Genomic DNA, 10548 nt, shown 5'->3' with positions numbered 1-10548 from the left:
CAGAAGAAGTGGTTGAAACTTTAACTTCTTTGCAAAACTGGAAGACATCAGGTAGTCCCAGATCTATAATGATTGTCTTAAATGCTTCAGGTTATATATGAATTACAAGAGAAAGGCCTTTACCATTTTTGTCTTAGATGTAAGCCTGAGTCTCATAAAGGAAGATTCTACATACTTATTAGCAAAATTTCCAAATATAGACCAATACCTTGTTTATATACTTTATACAAAGCATCCATGACTTGTCTGACTAGAAAACAATTAAAAAGACAAGAAAAAATGACAAATAGGCTGAAAACCAAAATGAATGTGCCAAAAATGTTTCTGTAGTGTCTTGTTCTTTGTTTCAGTTGTGTCCAACTCTTTGTGATTCCACTGAGGTTTTTCTTGGGAAAGATGCTGTAATGGTTTGTTACTTCCTTCTCTATCTCATTTTCCATATGAGGAAACTGAGACAAACAGGATAAGTGACTTGACCAGGATCACATAGCTAGTAAATGTCTGAGATCAGATTTGAACTCATGAAGGTGAATCTTCCTGATTCCAAGCCCAGTGCTCTATCCAATGTGCCACCTAGCTGCCTCTCAAAAGTACAAAGAGCAATATATTGATTCCAAAACTTTTGAACAAGAGACTGAAAATACTGTGCCATTTATGTCACTTTTATGGATGAGCACAAGGCTTTTAGCTTTTTGTACACTCCTGGTTTATTCATATACTACAGATATATAAAATTGGCCCAAGTATACAGTGAGAGTACCAGAGTGCTCTCTGTCCAGGTGGAAAATTATTCTCTATTTAAAACATCATTAATGAAATAATATAGATACTGATAGACAATGCAGCATCTTTTAGGGAGACATCATAAGTCTGTTATGTTCTGCCAAGCCTTAAACCCATTGCCATCTCCTTAATAAAACTGAGCATGACTTCAAGTTAAAAAAAAAAGAGTGGTTCTTCATGATTCTATGAAGTAGATATTCCAGGCATTGTTATCCTATTTGATAGATAAGGAAACTAAACCTCAGGGAGATGGTAGCCTGGTCCATGTTCAACTGCTGTAAATATCAGGCAGGATTCAAACCCAGATCTTTATGACTTCAGATCCAGTGGTTTTTTCCTACTTTTTCTCCTGGTGTAGAAAAATGAAAGAACCTTCCTCCTGCTCTGCTTCTGTAGAACCTCACAAAAGTTCCATTCCTAGGCTGAAGGAACTGAACTCATGATAGGAAATCAGCAACTGAAACACTGGAGAGCAGAAAGTTCAATTCAAATTCAGTTTAATTCAGTGAGCATTAATTAAACACCTACTCTGTGTCATGCATTGTCCCCTATAAACTGGAGATAGAAAGCCAAAAGTGAGTCATTGAATAAAGCTTCTCAGGGAACTTCCATTCTACTGGAGAGAGACAGAGATAGAGACACAGAGAGAGAGATAGAGATAGAGACAGAGAGAGAGAGAGACAGAAAGACAGAGAGACTAGGTAGAGAGGCAGAGACAGGCCTTGGGGTGGGGCTGCAGGAGGGGAAGAACAGGCCTTTGGTTGCCAAGGTTCTGCTTCCTATCCAACCTGACTCTAGCTCAGTTGTCAGGTAACCAACCTCTGTCTTGTTGCCTGGTTTAGTAGGGAATACTTTGTTTAATTTAATTCACATTGTTTGTTGCAAAATCACTAGGAAATCCTATTTCAAAACAAAAACAACAACAGAGAAGTAGCCCCCAAGAGAAATCTGAATCCTTTTGAAAATCCATCTTTTAAATATTTAGAAAACTTGAGTACATTCCTCCCCTGGGAGATCGCACTTGGGTGGGGTGCAGTTTGGTTCTTGAATCAGTATGAGTAGGCAAATCCAAAGAGTAAATTTGTTGAGCAGTCATGTGGTGGAGCTGGAAAGAGCCCTGAGTCACGGAACTGAACCGTGGATAAGTGCTAGAAGAGACTTCAGTGGCCCATTAATCTACCCCATACCAGGCAGATAACCTGTACAATGTTCCTGACAAATGGTCACCCAACCTCTGCTTAAAGACCTCTCTGGTGATAGAGAACGTATTAAAGTTCTGAAGCAGCCCATTCTCCTTTCTGGCTTACTAGAAGCATTCCTTATATCAAAGCTAAATTTTTCCTTTTTTTCTGTTAGTGCCCACTACTCCTAGTTCTGCCCTGTGGAGCCAGGTAGAACAAGCCTAATCCCTCCCTCCTTCCTATGGCTGTTCTTCAAAGATCCAAAGACAGCTTTTATGATCCCATTAAATCTTTTCTTCTCCAGACTCAACATCCCTGGACTCTTTAACTATCTTTGTATGGCATCAATGTAGTACCTGTCACTCTCCTGCTTCCTATCTCTGGCTGCTCTTTTTACTGATGCTTTTTAAGTATAATGTCCAGAATGGACTCTGCCACTTGAACTCCGTGACTTTGGAAATGTCCCCCATTTCTTCTTTCCAGGTTTCTGTTTCTCCATTTATGCATGAGAACATTAGGTTAGGTGATCTTCGAGAGTTCTTCCTTTTCTCGTGCTGCAGTTTCTCTCAAGATAGCAATAGCAATAACTAGTCTTTATATAGCACTTCCAGGTTTACAGATCATTTCATACATGTTATGTCAGCAAATCCTCATGACAGCCCTTTGAGGTAGATGTTATTACTAATCTCATTTTACAGATGAGGAAAATGAGATAGAGAAGGATTTAGTGATTTAAATGGCCAGGATCACACAGCTTGTAAGTTTCTGAGGCAGGATTTGAACTCAAGTCTTCCCAAATCTAAGTCCAGTGCTCTATCATTTATGTCACTCATGCTGTATAAAATGGGCTGGAACTACAATGAAGTCAGCAGAGTGTGTAAACTATAGTGAGAAAGTTAAAATCCAAAGGTGAGAGGAAATGCCCCCACTGAATTAGGATAGATTCCCATATAAGATCCAAAGAAGGAATTCTCCAGACTGATGGTCACTTCAGATTATTTTCACACCTCTATTTAAGGACAAAAATATGGCAAATTGTAGGATTTATAACTGGAAAGGACCTTAGAGGTCACTGAGTCCAGCCTCTTTCTCATCTTACAGGTGGTGAAACTGAGGTCCAAGGATGATGAAATCACTTACTGAAATCACACAAGTTGGGTTTCAAACCTCAGTCCTCTCATTACAAACCCAATGATCTGACACTATATGAGACTGTTCAGATAACTGTTATATCTGTCACTGAGTATAATAGGCTCTTTAATGTTTAACATATATGCAAATGAGATAGCATCTCCAAAATTTTTGCAAACTTTAAAGCCCTAGAAATATGCTAGCTACTTTTATCATTAGTATCTTCTTATAATTATTAGCTACTGAGTGAGATAGTTCGGAATTTTGATCAAACAACCATTTATCAAATGCCTACTGTGTGCAAGGAAAATCCTGTATTCTGTAAGGGCAATACAAAGTTAAAAAGGAAACAGTCCCTGCTTTTACAGGGCCCACATCTTACTGAGTGGAGCAAGGGAAGGGACCATACAACAGATATATAATTAAGCATATGCAAAGCATATGAAAAAACCAATATGAAGTAACTTCAAGAGAGAGAAGTACACAGAAAACATTTTTTGGAGAAAATTTGAGCTACACTTTGAAGGAAGCTAGCATCCAGGAGGCAAATTTGAGGATAAGAATGGAGAGAAGGCCCTAATTTCCCACCCCCTCATTTTTCTTTTAGGAAGCTAGTTAGTGTCACCTGGGGACATCACTTTGTCTCCCAGGAGTGAGTGTATCTCTGTATCTCAAGAAGATTTTAAAAACGGGAAATTACTTATACAAAAATATTTATAGCAGCTCTTTTATGACTGCAAATAATTGCAAACTGGAGGGATGTGCATTAATTAGGGAATGACTGAACAAATCGTGGTATATGTTTATAATGGAATAAGACTGTTTTAAGAAATGATGAGGATGATTAAAGAAAAACCTGAAAAGACCTATATGAACTGATGCAAAATGAAATGAGTAGAACAAGGAGAAAATTGTACATAGTGACCCCAACATTACAAGATGAACATTTATGAATAACTTGGCAATTCTTAGCAATGCAGTGTTCCAAGAAAATCATCAAGAATATATGGTGAAAAATACCATCCACCCCCAGAGAAAAAACTGGTGGAATTTGAATATAGACCAAACATACTATATATCAATTTATTGTTTCACTTTTCTTTTCTTTGTTCAAATTATCTTTCATTAAATGGCTAATATATATGATGCTTTATACTATTACACATGATGTCAGATCACTGGTCATGTCGGGGAGAGAAGAGAGGAAGGAGAGGGGGGCTGAGAATTTGGCTCAACCTCAAAAAAAATGAAGATTTAGAATTACTTTTTAATGTGAATGATGGAAAAGTAAAATATTATTTAAAAATGAGGGTACCTGGCAATAAATTTCTAATTTTGTTTCTTCTGTTAAGGCATAAATTTACAATATATCTTGGTATTGAACATATGCATCATAAATTCAACTGGCCTCTCTTATATGTATATATATATATATATATATATATATATATATATATGTATTATCTTTTCAGAGGAATTTGCTTTTATTCTCATTGTAGGGAAAGAACCAAGACAGCAAATGCTATTATAGTCCAAATTTCTTCAAGACGAAAATCAGGCAACAAGTATTTATAAAGTGCCTAATGCTCATCAGGGATGGGGTAGGGTGGAGGAGGGGGTGCTATCTGTTTTGGTGCAGATCGGTTCCTTCCAGCTCTAAGGTTCTAGGACTAATTGATTTCTAACACTATCCAGATAACAATTGGTCCTGATTCCCTAGCTCAAAGAATTCTTGCTCTCCTGGATGTGTTCTGGAGCACCTTGCAAGGATCTCCACTTGGCTTCCATCATTTTCTATTTCATGTTATACTCAATTACATCCACATTGTATCCTCCCTATCCTTAATAGAATGTCTACACCTCCAGAATAGAAATTGGGATAGTTTTATCTTTGATTCTAGGGCCTAATACAGTGACTCTCCTTCCTATTCCACCAGGGCATGTGGGTGTTAGTGGGGTCTGGACCTGTGATGTCATCATGTAGGAAATCTCAGTATAGAAATTCCCTCCACTGATACAAATAGATAATTCTCCAATATCCTAGTTTAGGAAAATGGCTGGGACTTGGAGAGATTAATCTTGATCATGGTGACATAGCTATTATATGTCATAGAAAGACCTTAAATACAGGTTTTCCCCATTTCAAAGACAGCCTTCTATATACTATGCCACCTCTATCTACTCTATATGTAGTAACTTGTATATTTCTACTTATGTACATTTTTTTCTCCTTTAGCTGGTAACCTCTGTAAGGGGTATAAAGGTGTTTTGGTTGGGTGAATATTAAAACTTTTGGTCATCTCCAGGGAATTGAATAATTGTCAATCCCCAATTAAAGAATAACCTCAAGTCAAAATGACTTTTGTGGAAGTTTATTTACAAATAAGAAGAGGAAGTTAAAATAAGAAAATCAGAGAGAGGATAGGATAGGATAAGTAGTCTAACACACTAAGTAATTTGCTTTGGCCCCCTAGTTTAATCCAGGCAGATCTAATTAATTCTCAGTTGGAGGAGGCTTAGCCTTGAGCCCAAGGCCAGAGGGTTGGAGATGAATGAAGCAGAAGCTTCAGTCACAGAATCTCTTTTGGAAGGGGAGTTCCTTTAGAGAGGTCCAGGAAGATTTAGTCTTTACACTCACCACGTGTAATTCCAAGGGAGAGATTAATAGCAGTCTCACCTAGTCCATGGTTTCAGCCAGCAGTTGGAGCTCCTCCAGGTCCAAGACACCTACCACAAGAAGAAGCAAGCAGCCAAGAGCCAAGAGAGAAAGCTCTGGAAGTTCTTTCAATTTATCCAGGCCATTTCTTTCATCTCTTCCTGTGCCTTCCTCTTAGTTTACATCCAATCACAACAGAAGTTTTTCTTAGGACTGCCTAGGGAGCTGTCAGTCAATTCTTATTTGTCACCCATTCTTGCAGACATGGGTCACAGACCTTACTTGAGAGTTAAATGGAGTTGTTTAGATTAGATTTTAGAATGGGCAAGGTAGATTTAATCTCATTATCACACCTCCTTGAGGGTGGGGCAGTTCTCTGCTTTTTCTTTGTGTCCACAGTGTTTAGCACTTGATAAATCCTTTATGAATACTTGTTAAATGATTCTTAATCTTCTTTGCACAAAATAGATATTTAATATTTGTTGAATTGAGTTGGGGGCAGTGAAGGAAGCCAAAGTTTAAAGGATCTGCTTATTTCCTCTGTTAGGGTCTTCTCCTAGTGATGCAGAACATAGCTCTGCATACATAATTAGACAACTTGCATGAGGAACCATATCACTAAACAATAATCACCCTGAAGCCAACACAGTAAGGAACCTCTCCCAACAGTGTGTTGATGCTGGTTCTTGGGTTCAGAGAGTTTTTGTCTATTGATTAGCCAGACCATGATTGAGTTGTTGTTCAGTTATTTTTAGTCATGTTCCAGTCTTAATGACTCCATTTGTGGTCTTCTTGGTAAAGATACTGGAGTGGTTTGCCATTTCCTTCATGACTCATTTGACAGATGAGGAAACTGAAGCAAATAGGGTTAAGTGACTTGCTTAGGGTCACACAGCTAGTAAGTGTCTGAAGTCAAATTTGAACTCAGGAAAATGAGTCTGCCTGACTCCAAGCTCAGCACTATATTCACCTAGTTGAGTAGGTTTGGCATACCTTTTGAGATCCTAAAGTATCCTCCGGTGTAAGAAGAGACATTAGAGGAGGATATAAAAGAGAAACACTTGGGCATTTTTCTAAAATCAGTATGGTCAAGTCCATGTATATGGGCTGTATTACAGAAACCAGAAGTCGTTAGACTGGTCCATGAACTTATTGTAAAAACTATTTTGATAATGATTTTTCATGAAAATTAATTTCTTCTGTAACTTTATGCATTTTATTTTATGCTTTAAAAAACATTATTCTGGAGAAGCCAGGGAGAGAAGAGAAGGGAGGGAGGGGGTGGTGTGAGGGGAAAAGAGAAGCAGATTCCCTAATAAATCCACCTCTGTCTCTTCCCCCCTTTTTCTCCAGCCCAGGATAGGGAAGAGAGGTGCTGGAAAGAGCAGATGGAGTAATGGAGTCCACTGCAGGGCAGTGGAGCTTGGCTAGAGGATGGAGAAGCTGCCAAGCGCCCAGCTGCTTAGAAGAAAAAAGTAGAGCACTGGAGGTGGGGGTAAGAGGACTATTTCTCTGCGGGGACTGGCAGGGGAGTCCACACCTGGGTTGGGTGCTACAGAATTTTGGCTAGCTTTCAACCAGCCCTCATCAGCACCAGCCCCAGTCACCTCCCATTCTCCCCCTTTCTACCCTTCCCACCCCTCTCCTCCCCCAGGCCTTCCCCGGGGGCTCCACAGGGTGAAAAGCCTTTCAGTCCTGGGCTGGCTCAACAGGTCAGAGGTGGAAGCTGGAGAGGTGGACAATGAACAGAGAAACTGACTACCCCACCGACCTGGAGATGGCAATACCCAAAGGCCAAGATCGCTGGTTCCCCGAAGATACTGACCTTGTTGGAATGCCTGAAGAACAACCTACCTTCTAATGACAGCCCCAAGTTCAAAACCACATAGTCACACATGGACTGGGAGAAGATTGCATTGAAGGACTTCTCTGGGGATATGTGCAAACTCAAATGGGTGGAGAGCTCCAATAAGGTGAGGAAATTCCGTACATGGAGAGAACTAATTCTAGATGCTCAGGAACATGTCTAGAATCTTTACAAAGGCACAAAACTGCAGGAGTATGAGAAGATAGGGAGGGACTACATCCAGAAGCAGCTGGAGCTCAGCATCAGCAAGGAAGACATCACCAAGTCCACCCTCACAAGGGTCGAGAGGCAGCTCAAGGACAAGTTTGATGGACAACCCACCAAGCCGCCTCCGAATAGTTGCTCCCTCTACTGGGTGGAGCTCATGGCCAACATGAAGGACATCCCTGGCACAGAAAGAATGGTGCTTTGTAGTCAGCCGTGGGTGCTTCTTTCCCAGAGAGAAAAAGATGCCTACCACAAGAAGTGTGACCAGAAAAAGAAAGATTATGAGACTGAGCTTCTGTGCTTTCTGGGGAGCCTGCCTGAGGAAGAACAGCAGGGAGAGGAGATGTTAGGCATCCATAGGAAGCAATTCACCAGCCCTGCCTTGAAGAGGCAGGGTGGATCTGAAAAGCCCAAGCAGCCCGACTTAGCCTTCTTCATCTTCTCAGAGGAAAAGCAACACCAGCTGCAAGAAGAGCAGCCTGAGCTATGGGAGAGCTAGCTGACCCGGCTCCTGATACACATGTGGAATGACCTGACTGAGGAGAAGGCGGCCAAATACAAGGAGAGAGAGGCAGCCTTGAAGGCACAATCTGAGAGGAAGCCAAGCACAGAGAGGGAGGACTGAGGAAAGCTGCCTGAGCCACCCAAGACTACAGAGGAGATCCGGCAGCAAAGTGTCATCTGAGACTACCTGGCATGTTTTAAGAATGACCTGGTGAAAGCCCTGAAAGCTATGAAGGAAACCTGGAACAACATGGAAAAGAAAGAGAAGCTCATGTGAATTAAGAAGGCAGCTGAGGACCATAAGAGAGAGAACTGAGGGAGATGGTCTTCCCTAGCAGCTGCCAATTCCTTCAAGAAGACTGAAGTTCCAGAGGTAGCCCAAAAAGCCTCCTTCCCCGTCCCCCCCCATTCCCATGGAGGTTACCAGAAGTTCTCCCTGGAGCTGCTATCCAATAAGAAGCTGAACCACTTGCTCCTGAGAGAATGGTGGAGATTGACAGCTGGTGGCAACAGATTTCCCAGGGCCAGAAGGAACATTACAAGAAACTGGTAGAGGAGCAACAACGGCAATACAAGGTGCACTTGGAACTCTGGGTCAAGAGTCTGTCCCCCCCTGGACCGTACTGCTTACAAAGAACAAAAGCATGTGTATGACTAAGCCTCAAGGCTCAAACCCCAAGTCTAAGCCCACCATGCAGCCCAAGTCAGGGTCCAAGGATGATGATGAGGATGAGGAGAAAGAGGAAGAAGATGAAGAGGTTAATGATGATGAAAATGGGGACTCCTCAGATGAGGGGGGTGACTCTTCTGAGTCTAGCAATGAGGATGAATGCAAGGATGAGGATGAGAATGATGATGACAAAGAGGATGATGATGAAGATGAGAAGGAAGACTTCGATCCCCTCCTCAGGGTACTCTTCTGACTCCTACTCCAGCTGAGCCCTGGGGGGAGGCCAGGCCATCCTCTGTACCCTCAGGGGCCTAGGAAAGCCTTTGGGGGGCTGGGAGTGGGTCCCTGTGGGGTAGGGAGGGGTTGAAGGGAGAGTCCCCTCTGTGACTCTTATTTTTTTCACCCCCTCTAGTTCTACTCCCACACACACCCATTTTTTAAAGCAAAATGCATGGGGGGGGGCGGCAGTGAGGGGGCGGGTCCCAGGCTAGGACTCTGCAACCTTAGAGAGATATTAGCCCTGGGGGAGCCTCTAGGGAATGACCAACAGACTGAGCCAGTGTCTACCCTCCTTCTTCCTCAATCCCCTCCCAGGATCTCTTCACAGTCCCCATTTTCTACACCACTACCCCCCAGCTGCCCACCCTGGACCATGGATCTCACTGTACTTACAGCTCCTAGCATGGATATTGGAACGGGGCTTGGAGGAAGGAAGCGTGTATAGGGTCTGGAATGGGTTTTCAGGGGGTGGGAAGGCTTTGAAGGGTGGAATATGGCTCTTCTCCCTGCTTCTCCATTGGGGGAGGGAGTTCTGAAGCTGTACTCTATGCTCACTCTCCTGGCCCTCTTTGTGACTGGTTGCCTTGACCACTATGTTGGAACTGGGGGTATGGGGACATATGCAAGGAGTCCTTTAAGAAGAGAGGGGTGATCCTGAGTCCTCCTGCCCCTGGCTAACCCCCTTGCAAGAAAGAGCTCCCCCTGCCCCTCAGGGAAGCAGCCTTTTATATACATATATACATAATATATGTACATATATATGCATATAATTTTTTTAAAGCTCTGAGCTGTCAACACAATGTTTCCTACTCGCCCCACCCCCCCAAAATCTTACATTATTCTGAAAAGGACTCTATAGGCTTCACCAGACTGCTAGAGAGGGCCCTGACCCATAGAAGGTTAGGAACCTCAGGCTTGAAAGGTTTTTTGTTTTCTTTTAAACATTTAACGTCTAAGGAATGAATGCTGTTTTATTTCTTCTCCGAAGTGTTATGTTTGTTGTCCTTGTTTCTCCAATGAGATTATAAAGGCCTTGGGGTCAGGATCTCTGGTTCTGCTTGTCTTGATTCTTCCACACTCAGACCAAGGTTAAATGCATTGTGTTAGCTCCTGTCTGACAGTTCGAGACCCCATTTGGGGTTTTCTTGGCAAAGATGCTGGAGCATTTTGCCATTAACTTCCCCAGCTCATTTTTCTGATGAGGAAGGTGAGGCAGTTATGTGACTTGACCAGGATCACACATCTAGAAAATGTCCGAGGTCAAATTTGA

At 42.1% G+C, this 10548-nt stretch overlaps 1 pseudogene; it reads left to right on the top strand.

Moving 5' to 3' along the window:
* Window positions 1-7492: 7492 nt before the first annotated feature.
* On the top strand, window positions 7493-9252 carry LOC123252348 (annotated as a pseudogene).
* Window positions 9253-10548: the final 1296 nt, after the last annotated feature.

This window comes from Gracilinanus agilis, chromosome 6, assembly GCF_016433145.1.
Source record: "Gracilinanus agilis isolate LMUSP501 chromosome 6, AgileGrace, whole genome shotgun sequence".
Classification (NCBI taxonomy): domain Eukaryota; kingdom Metazoa; phylum Chordata; class Mammalia; order Didelphimorphia; family Didelphidae; genus Gracilinanus; species Gracilinanus agilis.
The sequence above is the reverse complement of the archived record's forward strand: the minus strand, read 5'-3'. Positions and strand labels throughout refer to the sequence as shown.